This window comes from Sturnus vulgaris, chromosome 3 (genome assembly GCF_052056855.1).
Source record: "Sturnus vulgaris isolate bStuVul1 chromosome 3, bStuVul1.hap1, whole genome shotgun sequence".
Taxonomy (NCBI): domain Eukaryota; kingdom Metazoa; phylum Chordata; class Aves; order Passeriformes; family Sturnidae; genus Sturnus; species Sturnus vulgaris.
In genome coordinates this window covers 99,055,931-99,070,301 of record NC_142245.1, presented here as the reverse complement: position 1 = coordinate 99,070,301, position 14,371 = coordinate 99,055,931, and the positions used below count along the sequence as shown (strand labels likewise).

Genomic DNA, 14,371 nt, shown 5'->3' with positions numbered 1-14,371 from the left:
AATGTGCATGTGAGAAATACATTTTTGTTACGTTCACGACTTGATCTATGACAAAAAAGAGCAACATTCATTGCTGCACAGATTCTGCAATAGTCCTTTTTATTTCAGTATTTGATTTATATATTTTTATATATTTATTATTATATTATATAATTACATCATGAAAAATTTTAAAAAGTTTTCAAAGGCTCCCAAGTTGATTGAATGCTCTATATGCCACCACTGCAAGTTAAGTATCCCTACAGATTTCTGGATTATTTTACTGTGTATGTGACATCCCTTTTAAAACACCTGGAGCTGTATACTTCTATGATGGCAGATAAAACCATGGAACCCTACTCCTGACCAAATCCCTTACATTAGCTCATGACGAAGCAATGGCTTTCCTATCTTCAAAAGCATCAGTGGACTCTCACTGGGAGAGTGAGAGAGACATCCTCAAGTGAGGATGATCCTCAAAGCATGTTTTCTTTCTCTCATGAGCAGTCTACTAGGGTCATAAACAAAGTACAAAAGGGTCTTTCAGCATCTGTAGATTTGTATGGGTTTTTTAGTTGAAGGTGGGGTGTTTTCAGTATTTTTTTTTTTTTTTATAATCACAAGTACTACTTTAACAGCTTCTGAGAAGAGCACTAGCAGAAATGGAATCACCTTGCAACTGAGAAGCATTGTGATCCAAATCTAAACCAGAAGAGATCAATCATATAGGCTTCAGAGTAAGCCCCAGCTGCATTCCAGTTACATTCCATTTGCATTCCACCACAGCAGTGCCTGATTCTTGGATACACTGTGTGCCAAGGTGAATAAGATCCACACAGTTTTGTTCCTCCATTAAAACTGAACAGGAAACACAGTGCCTGTCCCTGGTCCTAAAGATCAATTGATGTGAATTGTACTCTGGTAGGGTTGTGAAGGACAGCAACCTCTTTTCCCATTTGCCAAAAACAAAACATAGAAAGCGCAACAAATGTAATAACAGCAGAACCTCTGAAATAAAGAAAGAAAAAAAAAAAGTGGAAAATATAAGAATGCAATGTTTTCCAGTCTGCTACAAAAGCTAAATTTCTGAATTTTATTTAATTCATAAATAACAACTGCCTCCTAATTCACAGCAGAATGCTCTTCCTTAGGATCCAAATGGTTTTGGAAACTTTTTATTTCTGTTTGTTTTATTTGGCTGACAGAAAAAAAAAGAGGAATGTTTTTGGTTTTTAGTGTGGAATATTCAGTGTGGAAGTTCTGGAAATGGGAGCCATATGCTGTACCAAAACTATGGTAAACAAAAGCAATTAAGAGATAAATTTTTCTGAAATATGTACATGTGTGAGGAGAAGAGGAGAGAACACATAATACATGTGTACATATGGCAAGGGATTGATTAGGCTGAGTACCTGGCTAATAATACTATCTCAAAAGTCTGCAGTGTGGCAGAATGGAAAAATAATTGAAAAAGACAGACTAGGAGAGGTTAGCTGAAGAAAACATGACTTTTGTCATATAAAACTTGTATTTAAAATAACAGTGACTGTTTTAAGGAAAATTAAAAAAAAAAACAACAACAACAAAAAACCTAACAAGCCAAACCAAAACACCAAATAAAAAGTATCAAATATAAAGCAATTCAATCATAGGAAACAGCAGATTTTACAGATTCAGTAGCTATTGTCACCCTTCACAGAAGATGGGAATACATAGTTATGAATAGCAGTGCCTGCAATAGGTTTTACATTTCTGTGATGTACTCCATAGTTCTGGGATTATCACTGAGCATTGTTCTTGTCTTCTTTGTTTGCTCCCTGCTTTGTCCTTCTATTCCAGGTGCCTTTCAAATCAAGTACCGAAACTTCCTTGCACTACCAACGAACAGAAAGGTGCTTCTGAAGGGCATGAGAGAAAGACTGAATCCACTACCAATCTTTAAATGCTTGAGCCTCATGACAAACACCTCATCTTGGTCTGTGCTGGGAGGAGCTCTTGGCTGAGCTCTCACCCATGCTGCCTGAACAGACCAGTGCAGGTAACTTGCAGCCCAGGTGTTCAAAGTGCTGCTACCCAGGCACACCACGAGCGTGCTGATGCCGAGCTCTAGATGAGGTATCAGACAATTACACAGCCAGAAGGCAGATCACAGGATTCCACTTCATCAAATCAGTTCTTGAACTCTGCACTTCAAAGAATATTATAAACATATATGCACACATGTAAATGTACACAGAGATGTTAAGGCACACATCAGCCAAATGTCTGCTGAGATACCTGACTGGCCAGGGCTCTGAAACCATTACAGAGCTATGCAGAGCTTTGATCTAGTTGTTCTTGTGTTTTGCCTCAGACAGGATGGATCACTACTGGCACTGAAATCCCTTGTCTATCCCAGTCATAGCACCATGTCTAGGAATATATTTGAGAATATAAAATTTTAAGGTAGCATATTTTTGAAAGCATATCAATATTATTTATTTGAAAAATCTAGAGAGACAATACTTTTTAGGAATAGTTTAGAAATAGTACATATCTCTGGTTCCTCTTGTTCTGCCTGGTAGGTCTATTTATTTCTAAATTAAAACACCAACTTCTGGAAATATCTGGAACAAACATTTCTGTCAGGGCAGAAATTCTACATTATATGTGCCCATATTCTTCTGGCTTATAAACTCCCTCCTTAGATGTCTATTTTGTTTAAGATTAATATTCAGATTTTGAACACTTTCATAGTATGATGTAAGCAATTTCAAGTATCTTTATCAGGTGTTGGTCGCAGTGGGACCATGCTAGAAGCATTTACAATCTGTATAAACTTCCCCTGCTCTATCTCTATGTAGGGTCTAAATGTGGAAAATAACAACTTTCTCTCTGAAGACTATTAGAGCCTTCATCAACATATTTTCAGGCAGGACTTTCAGATAGAGTGTATTGAAAAATGTTAAAACCTGACATGAAACTTCTGTGAACCACAAAACACTTCCTTCAGGGTGTGTTTCAGCAACATGTTGACAGAATAGACGCTTCAGTCTGCATTGACAACAAATCTGGCTCTATTATCAGTAGTGAAAAAGTATAAGGGATTAAATCTGGCAACAAATTAGCTGAATGTAATGCAGTTTGGCATTAACCTAACACAAAAAATGACTTAAAAAATTAAATAACTTGAATTTCTCTCCCTTTAGGACAAGAAAAGAAAAATAATTAGGGAACACTTTCACTTGCAAGAGCATCAATTACCATAATCTACATGTGAAATGCTGCTGTGTTCAGATAAGGAGTTAATCTACTTTACTAAATAAATGTGTCACCCTCACATAGGTGAATTATAAAATTATGTACTTAAATTATATGTATCCAATGTATGCTGTAAGATTTACTTTCCTAAAAGCTTTGGAAATTCTGTGAACAGAGTGAATTTATGTGTATTGCTGTTATAATATATTGTTCAAGCAGTTTAAAATTCAGTAAGTAAATGCAACACTGAACAAATCTTCCATACATTTAAAAAAAGTAGGTCAGTATTTACAGTATGACCTTTGCGGATAAAGAAAAGATACCAAAAGTTTTTCTGCTGTAGAATTTAATTTAAACATAGGATGAAGACAATATATCTAATTCTAGGAAATGTCATACATCTAGTGATTAAATACAGGATAACTTTGTTTTTAGTTGCAGAACTGGTAAGATGAGAGTGAGAATATGGCATACAGGTATGAAATTCCTCACATTTAATAAGGCATTGAATAAGATGAGGAAGAAGTAGGAGAGGGTTACCAAAAATGCATCCTTGGTAGTTTCGTGTGCAGATCATTTGAGGAGCTTGTGTATCTGTTCAGGTTTTCACAAAAATATGAATCTGATTCCAACATGATCCATAGTTCTCTATCTGAGCAGGGTCGCAGATACTAAAAGATCTTAGACAGGGGTTTTAGGATAATTCTAAATTTATTTTTGTATGGACAGATTAGCCTTGTAGTGCATTTCAAGTGCATACTGCAACATTTCAAAGCATAAATCATGGCACTGATTTTTTTACCCTATACAGAATTTTTTCGAATTTGAGTTTAAAGTTAAGGTGCACATTTAATTGATATTTCTGTTCCTATGGTGGTTAGATTAACAGGGAGGCTGAAATAATTTTTTCCTTCAGATATGTAAGTAAATTCTTTGACTTTGGCACATATATTTGGAAAAAATTCTTGCTCTGTTTTTTCCCTTATTGATCTGTAAGGGAAAAATAGTATCTATGTCAGAAGGATGCAGTAATGCTCAGTATTTGAATGGGGCTTTGGAGACCAGTGAAATTAAAGACCTTAAGGGAAGAGAAACCATGAGATCTTGTAGTTTGACTTGATCCTATAGTGTGACTTCCTATAAACGGCATTTCAGTTTCTTGGAGCCTAACAACTATTCCTCAGCTGAAGCACTATTTGCATCTACTGAAAGTGTTCCTTGTGAAAAGATAGCCATCAGTCTTGATGGAAGCACTTTGAGAAACAGGTGGGACAATCCATCACTATCCTCAGTAATTTGTTCCCAAAGTTAGTAATTTCCATTGATAAAAATTCAAACCTAATTTTAATGTCAATTCATGTGCAATCCAGAAAACTGCTGGTTTTCTGTTAGGTTTTCCTATCTCTCCAGTGCCTGGCATTTATCTTGATTTCCATTGCACTCAAAATTAACATTTATAAAATTAATCGCTAGTTCAGGATGCCCTCTTATTTAGAGGCATGATCTCTAAGGAGAAAGATAGGATTGTTTCTGTAAAAACGGACAGTTTTTGTTGTTTTTTTTTTTTTAATTTCAGCAAAGAACACAGTAATCTCTGGTAAACTTTGATCTCTCTGGCACATATCACGGGTACCCAGCAATCTGCACCAAGAGCAGAGAGACCTACCTTTGTAGTGGTGCTTAATTCAAGTACTGAAAACTATCTGGGATGAACGCGCCAAAAATTGATGTTGAAGGACTTCCTGACTCTGAGATATTTCGCTTTGCACATGGCTACATAGAAACATTTTCTGAACAGAGCCAATCACTATGAAGGATCCAAGGACACACTGTATTACTGCCTTGCCAGCACATTCCTGTCAAGGTTTCAGGTATGGGAAAATTTCTATTTAATTGTTTTTACATTTGCTTCCAGAATGTTGATGAAATATGTATCAGACACATTGCAGAGCTTTGTGAATGCTCACCAGAACATGTCATGTGCATTGAAGCTTCCACCAATGGAATCTTGAACTTGCAAGGAAAAAGTTAAGTATCACTTTTTAAAGGAAAGGAAAAATCTATTAAAAAATTATTCTTATTTTTTGATTTGAGAATGTAATATGTAAGCTTTTAAAGTACCTCACATTTGTTTTTAGAAATCATTTCTCCTCTAACCAGAATGAGTTATTATTGTAAATTCTACAGAGTACATTTAATGTGTGGGTGTTCAGCAAACCACACTACAAGGGTGGTGTATTTTGTTTTTCTTTCTTCTATAGTTAGGTCACATTAAATAGTATGTGCCAAGTATATTAAGAAATCAAAAAACCAAAAAAAAACAGATAGCAACTCTCCACCTCCTTCCCTCAAGTAAGTGATTAATCCTCTAGTATTTACTACATTCTCAAAGGCATTCTATTCCACAAAATAAACAAACAGCACAACCAAAAAGTCACAGCTGCCCACTTTCAGTGTCAGCTGTTTGAGAGATGAAGGGCTAAATGCAGTCCATTTTGTTATCTTGCAGCTGGGTTTCCTATGATGAAATATCCATTGATCCATTCCATTTTATTGGCTTTAGATGAGTTTTTTTCTGATACGGCAGTAGGAAACCTCTCATGCCATATAATTTAATCATTGTATTGGGAAAAAAAATCACATACTTTGCAATTTTTTGTCCTTGATATTCTCCACATGTTTAGAGCATTGAACAGCTGGGGCCATAGAAAACATTTAGAAATTACATTCTTTTATGTAGATCAATCACTTTTGTATACATTGCACCAGGCAAAAGAAAATTGTTCATTTCCATGTCAGTGGGAGTTTGATGTCTTAAAAGAATCTTTCAGACATTAGTGTGGACCACTGTTTGTTTTTCTTTGGAAAAAAAAAAAAAAAAAAAAGAACTATATGTTCAGGAATGAAGTTCTAAAATTGATCGAGGATTGAGAAATGAAATACATAAACCAGTAATCTCTTCCCCCATAATAGTATTTCTGACTTTAGACTGAGAAGCATAAATTCCTTCATCTAATGTTATTTAGGCAGACTTAAATAACGTCAGAAAGAGTGTGAATAAATGTGCTGTGAGTTAACAAATAAGCAGTAATTGTAAGAGGTTTGTTATAAGAAGAAGTTATGAAATGCCTTATATCATGATTTTTTTTTCTCTCCCCCTCATGGCTCCTTTTCTGGTAGAAGAACTTGTCATGAGTTGTTTCAAGTGTAGAAAAAACCTTCTAAGTTATCTTATATTGCAGCTATACATCATAAGTCATTTTAAGATGTTTTTGTTGTGTAGCTGCAGTTGCATTCAAGGCACCATTGCACTGAATGAGTTCCTTAAATATCTTGCCAGGGCTGACACACAAATGTCTTTTAGAGGCCATCTGGAGAGTTTAGCTACTCCTCCATTAAGCTGTGTACCTTGAAGATCACTTGTGGTTTGTTCCATGATAGCTCAAAAACTTTTGAAGAGGACTGTATCTGAAAGATGTGACTAGCCTGTAATCATTTCATGTTGGAAACTTTGATTTCCCTCAGTTCCCTGTTTTAAAAAACAAGATTATTTTGGCCAAATTCTGGCAAGGTGAGGAACAATGATAAAGACAGAAGAATCAAAAGATAAATACAAACAAAATGAAGGCTGTCCTACTTTAATAGGATTTTCATATCAGGTGACTTCTTCATTAGCACCCTGAAAATATCCCACTCTTTCTTAAAAGGGAGACCACCAAGTTCTGTACATAATTGGTGTATCCTAGTAAACAGAATATGAAAAGACAGAATATGAAAGAGATATGGAAAAGTATTGTGAAACAAAAATAGGTAGACAGACAGTTTTAAAACCAACTATATTCAGAGCAATTGATACAGTGCGTATACACAGAAGTTTGGGTCAGAAATACATATGCTTTATTTACAGCTGCTAGGGACATAGGAAAAGATACTGAGTTCTGAGATGTTTTTATTGACCACATGGGAAGGCTAATGGAAACACAAATGCTAAAAATCCACAGTGAAGAAAAAGTGCTGAATAAAAACACTTAATAAGTGGTAGAAATCTGGGACAATAAAGATTTCATTGCAATTAAAAAATATTCTGTTTGTTACATTTCTAGACACTATACAGAAAACTGCAAGCAGTAGACATGAATAGGTTTTGTTAGAATAATGGATTGTGAAAACTAGAGGTGTCAGCAATGAAGGTTATTGACTCAGGAAAAAACTGTAAAAATCTTCTCACCCTCTCATCATATTAATTTCCCATGAGTTGACCCTTCTTTATCTGTGAAGTCAAAAGAAATTAATTTTCTTGATTTCTAGCTGGAACAATGTAACATAGGAATGGATATTTCAAAGCCTGCTTTCCTTTTCCTGAAAAAATTCATTGGAGTCCCAGATTTGAGGTGAGAAGAAATCCTTCTGTCCATCTAACTCAATCTCCTGCACAACTGCAGCCTAATTGCTGGGTCACATCTGCATTTTTCTTGCAAACTCTATTAAAATTAACGTGTCTGAAATGTGAATGTTGCAATTTGTTTCAGTGATGAGTGATCTCTTGGCATTGTGAAAAAGCCCCAAGTTAACGTCCAAGTCAGTTGTACAGGAGGCAGTTTTCATTTTGAGTGGTCTTCAGGACACTTAAAGGGCCTTTGAGAATGCACAGAGGTTCTTTTCCTTTGAATGGATGAAGATTTGATGTTGCTCGAGTGTGATCAAAATCGGAATGGTTTTCATAGTATCAGTGATGGTAGGTTTCTAAATTTTCCTCACAGCTGAATGCTCTCTGCACATTCAAAATATAAATGTAGGCACCTTCAGATATTTGTAGTCCTGAGAAGACTATGAATGGTTTATCAAACACTCTTAATGGGTGCAAGGAAGCTAAACCCAAATTTAGGTGGAAAAAAGCTTATACAGCATTTTTAACTACCCAAGTCTGTGTGGACCGGTACAGACAGGTCCATTTTACACTGCTTGTGTCCCACATGGGCCAAGCAAGAGAGAGCTCCAGTCCAGAAGACATGTACCAATGTTAAGAAAATACTATGCTTAAGCTGATATGTCCTCCTATATGACTTAGAGAGCTGGAAAACCATGAGAAGTTGTTCAGCAAAGTAGTGCAAGGGAGGGCACATTTGCCAGGTGGATAGCATGGCTGTGTGGAATCCAGACTGGAACTGGCACCTGTCTAGACTGATTGCACAGAGGAGATCAGGCTTGTCTGCACTAGGCTGGACAAACACTTCCACAGCTGCACTGGTTTTGAGAGGCAATTGGTGCTCTCGTGACTGCCCAGAAGTTTTGTATGTCACACTGTACTGTGACATCACACTGACATCAAAATTTGGGCAGAATACCATAATTCTCTGACTCTCATTTTGTAGGCACTCCTGATTTCCTCTGCTGTTTATGCTTAACCCCTGTGAGTTGGTATTATCTCAAACCTCATGTATCTACAATCCCAATAAAAGAAATGGGAATATAGGTTGAGGTTTGCAGAATATGCCTAATGACCAATGATATATGATAATGAGTTACTACTTCTTGAACTAGTTGAAAGCAGAGTTTAAGGAATCCCTGCCTTAAAAAAAAAAAAAAAACAGTACTTGGGGTAGAAATATTTTTGTTTTCAAGAAACAAAAATATGTTAATTGACCTGAAGTCTAAATATGAAAATGAATCTTGCCTGACACCAAATCATAAATCTCTTGCTCTTCCCAGACTATTGATGAGAATATTTCTTTTCCTCAGCCCATAGAAGCTAGCAAAATATTTCAGGGAGCACATATGAGCTAGTGTAAAACAAGAGAGAATGACATCAAGGTCTTTGCAATTTTTAATCACTATAATTCTATGATTTAATTTAAGATCGGTTGCCACATAAATACCAAGCAGCTTAGTATTTTTTTCCATTTTGGGACATCATAAAAAAAAATTAAATACCTATGTAAGCACTGATTTATACAGATGTCTTATAAGTTGTATAATACATACAGTAGCTACAAATTAGCATATTGTGCATACGTTGCTTTGTGCACTTTCTGGAAGGGGTCCAAGGATGACTGACTAACACATGGGATGCTTCCTCTTCACAACAGTAACACGAAGTCAACACCTGCAGTGATGTAAGCCCATGACTCACCTGCCTGAATGGAGGTCTCTTTAGGATCAATGGTTGTGTGCAGAATACATCTGCAACATCCAAATAAATGAGCCCTTCTAAAGTAAGTCAGCACTACCCCTATTTAGAATGCAAGGCCCTTGTGAAGGCTGAGGTGAAGCAGCTGGCTAGCAGCTTTTGTGAGTCATTTTAAAAAGCCACTCTCACAGCTGGAGAGAAAATAGCCCTGGCAGCACTGGCAATCCATTATGAAATGCAAAAAGTCCTTCTCTGGGCGGAAGGAGAACTTCACCCAGCTGTCAAGTGTTTGAAATGTTGGGGGGAAAGTGTGCACACACACACATGGCCCTGCTTGCAATGCAAGGCATACAGGGGCCACATTACTTAAAATTAAATCTCCCCTGAAAATGAAAAAAGAAGCATGGGCATGAGTTTACTTTTTAGAAACGAGCAAGGGTTTTGATGAATGGATGTATCAAGCACTTTCTATAATCCAGGAAAGACTGGTCTGCAAGTGTCTTTTAAGATTTAAATTCTCCTTTTCAGCATACCTGTATCAAAAACACACTTGACCTCTGTTTACATTTTGTCCAGTTGTATTGATCTGAAAGTTTCATATTGCAGAGAAAGGCAAATTTAAGTGGTAGAATAATCAATCTCTAATCTCATCTTTTTCCATTTGGCAAATGTGAAATGCAGTTAGTGAATGGCTTCTGAATGTAAATCAATTTAAACCAAAAGTTGCTGATACTGCATATTTGCAGAATAATAAAGACTAATTTAGAAGAGTCCAGAGAATGAAGCAACAATGAATTCAAGTAGAAAGGTGTGGAGAAAGATGTCTTGCATAGCTGTGAAGACTGAAGAGTTTCCATGGGAATGTAATTTGCAGACCAATGAGAAAGAGGATCTTTAGAAGTGAGGCACAAATATAGGTTCTCAGAGCTTCTTTCTGGAGTTCACCTTATTTACTGCCACACAAAAGGCAGCCTGGGGAGTGTTTTCATGGATCAGTAGTGACATCTAGTGTCAATTCAGACTGATCCTGCCCAGCTGTCCCCGGGGAAGCTGAAATAACCTGCCTCTGGCAGCAGTCCTGAATATGGCCCCATCCTGTGATTAAACAACAACACCACATGACTTCACTTATGCACGCCACTGATGCCAAATGTAGGCACAATTGAGGTCTCAAAACTTGTAAAAATTCTTCGGAATTTTCGAGAAACAATTTTTAAATTTCGTGTGTCTTTCTGTTTGAGAAGTATTAGCACATAGAGGCAGCCAAGGACTCTCCATTTTAATTTAAGGTGCAAGTTATCCACAACCAAATGGTAGCTGTTGGATAATAGCTGTGGCTCGAGATGATTATCAAATTATTGTGTTTAAATGGGAACTAATTAGTATAACAATAGCTTTATTATCTATATAACTGGAAGTACTGTATGATTGTTTTTGGAAAAAATCATTAATTTCTGATTTTTACTATTCCAAAAGGGTGATAAGCTGCAGGAGATACAGAGAAGAATTTCTGTCAAGACAAAGCACTGAAATGCTTGAAGAATTGATGAAGGCCTGTGGTAGAGGCATTTTAATTCAGAATGTAATGTTTTCTAAGTGAAAAACAACCATGAGAAGAAGAGCAACCATGAAAATGGCCAACTATTGGGGCAGATTGTGTCCATTCTTGGAGGTTTTCAAGCCCTGTGGAACTTACTTGGTCTCATAGATTGCTTTGCTTTGAGCAGCTGGTTAGACTAGAAATCTCCTTAAGATTCTTCCAACCTGATTTATTCTTCAATGCTATGATCTTATGATATAAATTAAGGAAGTCAGGGATTCTATGGCAAGTAATTCTAGATAAGATTATAATCTCTCCAGTCCATAAAATGATCCAGGAAGGAAATACTGCTTTACAAAAATTACTCATGAACATTTTCCAAATGCATATTTTTTAAATTATTTTTTTTTTGTTTTTTGACAAAAAAAAGATAGACATGAGGAGAATATTACAATTTCTTAATGTATATTCAAAATCAAAGAGAACTCATCAAGACAAATATTACCAATGCAGTCACAGAATCACAGGATGGTTGAGCTTGGAAGGGACCTCTGTGAAGTTGGAAGGGACCAGAAGTCACCTGTTTCAACACTTCTGCTCAAGGAGGGCCTCCTAGGGCCAGTTACCCAAATTTGTGTCCAGAAATCTCTTGACCATGTCTGGGGATGTCTCTTTAGACAACCTGTACAGGTGCTCAGTCATCATCACAGTAAGAAAATGATGGCTGATGTTAAGCCCCTAATATTTCTGGAAAGCGTTTCCAGAATTAGCAGTTCCAGCACCTTCCCAGGGATTGAGATGAGGTTGACCAGCCTGTTGCTCCCTGAGTCCTTCTTCCTGCCCTTTTGAAGACAGCAGTGACATTAGCTTGTGTTTATATTCAAGCACAGGCAAAGAAGACATTTCCATAGGTGTTAGAGCAGGAGGGCTAAAAGGCCATTGCTATTGCAGCAAAATACAGCAAAAAATGAGTTGCCAGAGACAAGAAAAAAGAACAAATTAAAGGTTCAATTTAAACATAATCAAAAAGAAAAAAAAACTTTATGAAGTGATGGGGAAGGAAATATAGCATCTCATGAAGACCTCACAGGCAGATTCAGTGCAATCAAATACTTTCTCTGTGTTGCTGGGACTTGAGATAGATAGGAGCAACCTGTAGGTTGCAGTGGGATAGGAGGTCTTCTAACAGGACAGTTTTAAGCGGGGTTTTGGTGGGTGGGATACTGAAAATTTAGTCCAAGAAGGACTAAATAAAAGGAAATTAACCTTTTTTTCTTTTTTTTAGGATGCTGGCCTGAGTAAAAGCTGTGATATATATCTGCATTAACATATGAGCTGTTGCCTTAGCATTAGAGAGCAAATTATCTGAGTTATGTTCTGTGGATCACATATGACAGGACTGTAGACTGAGGCACAGGGAAGAAGAGGAAGTAGAGAAAGAGCGAGATGAGCACTATTTTTTTTGTTGTTTTGTTCTTCACATGGCCCAGTGGCCAAAAAATACTTGTACTTTTTCACAATCAGCGACTGCACTTTATATATATGTGTGAACAAAAATAGGACAATCAGAAGTGAATGAACATCAGAAGTGTAGCTATTTGAGGCATATGTATACATACAGTTGTATATGTACATGTACATTTATGCAGTTTATTGTATGCTACCATTTTATTAAATATTTACATTTTAATTTATTTTTTTTAAAGAAAAGAGTCTCCCTCTTAACAGCAGATGCCATCCCAAGCTACAAGGAAGAGGTTTGCAATTTCAGGCTGGAAAAAGGAATACACAGCTACACCATATCCATTCATTCCCCTTGAACAGGTAAGGAAAATAATACTGTTCCAGCCTTGGCCAGCAGTGAGTACTGGAATTCCTTACAGCCAAGGAGCTCCAATAAGTGTCTGCTCATGATCATCCTTGTCCCTATATGTCAGCCACCTGTATTAATGTCTCATACTTCTGCTGTATAATATAAAGACTGATTTTTCATCTATGCTTGGTCCCAATAAAGCATGTCAGCCTTCATTATGATCCAAACCAGCAGAAACACTACTCTGCAGTGCATTTCCCATACAAACTAGTTAACCAGCTGATAGTACAGGATCAAAGAAGAGAAAAAAGCAGTTTATCTATAATTTTTGATAGCAGATGTGTTAAAAACTTTAATGGATAGAATAATGGCTCTACCTTTTTCATAATAAAAAAACAGACCCCCTCCGAGCTTTAACCCACAAAGTCGTGAACAAATGGAGCAAATATTAAGCAACACCTTCAACCATATTTGTGTGACACCTTTACACAATCTTCAGCAATGTTATTAGAAGAGTTAAATACACAAGTGCAATTATGTCTATGATTTCACTTTTACTTGAAGCTGTGTACAGCTTTGATAGTAAATCATCCTAGTAAATCTTTATGCTTCTTTTCCTTCATCCTCTCCTTTGAATTTTCATTCTAAAACTACATCATTCTGTCACTCTACTATTTTCTAATTTTCTACTTTGTTTTCTTCTTGATCCATTTGATTCAATAGATTATCACTATACACAATTTTCCATCCTGCTTAGCTTGATTAAGCAGATAGCAGATGCTTCAGAAGACAAGAAAACTGACAGTTCTAACAAATAATTCATTTGGTAGTATTACTTATAGGCCGACCAATACCATGAAGCCAAAAGAAAGATATTTCCAAACTCATTTATGGTAAATACATATTTTTTTAATGGTAGATGTTTTTGTTACCGAACTGCTACTTCCATTTCCAAATCCAGATAACCTCTTCAATGCCATCTGTCAGAGAGTTTCACAGGCTCTACATATTCTGTGAGAAAAGGTTATTTCTTACTCTCTTCCTTTCTTGTGCTACCTGTGAAAGTGACACAATATTTGCCTGCTATTTCAAAATGAGACAAGGCAAAAGATCCTAATTACACCATTTCTATATCCTTAATTATTTTTTTGCTTTATAATGAGATCAGCTGTTCCTCTTCTCAGAGATAAACACTGTCAATACAATCATTCAAAAAACATCGTGTGGATGGATAAAAACATAGAAATACTATATTTTATCTTTTTTTCCTCCATGTCATGAAACACATTCAAATTCATTGCTTTTCTCCTCATGCCACCAATACACTTGCACTGACAGAAAATATACTGCAAAACAATGAAGTATGTTCTCAACAATATTCTATTGACAGAAGTGATTTTGGTCCGTCTAAATATCGTCATGAAACTGATGAAACAAATATTTTCCTTATTACAGAATAATAAGATTTCGGTTGGAAAAGACTTCTAGGATTATCAAGTCCAACCATTAACTCAGGACCACCAAGTCCAGGATGAAGCCATGTTCCTGGGAGGCACAGCTACATAACTTTCAAATGCCTCCAGGATGGTGACTCAACTACTTCCCTGGGCAGCCTGTTGCAGGGCCTGATGACATTTTCTGTGAAGAGATTTTTCCTAATATCCAATCTAAA

The 14,371-nt window shown here is 36.4% G+C and overlaps 1 long non-coding RNA gene across 1 annotated transcript in view; it reads left to right on the top strand.

Annotated features, from left to right (window-relative positions):
* LOC148224500 (uncharacterized) overlaps window positions 1-14,371 on the top strand; it is a 106,317-nt gene that overhangs the window by 40,523 nt on the left and 51,423 nt on the right. The window contains exons 3-6 of the long non-coding RNA XR_015802725.1: window positions 1,819-2,017; window positions 4,796-5,090; window positions 7,528-7,610; window positions 9,306-12,710. This is a non-coding gene — a long non-coding RNA (uncharacterized LOC148224500). The remainder of the gene's footprint in view (window positions 1-1,818; window positions 2,018-4,795; window positions 5,091-7,527; window positions 7,611-9,305; window positions 12,711-14,371) is intronic.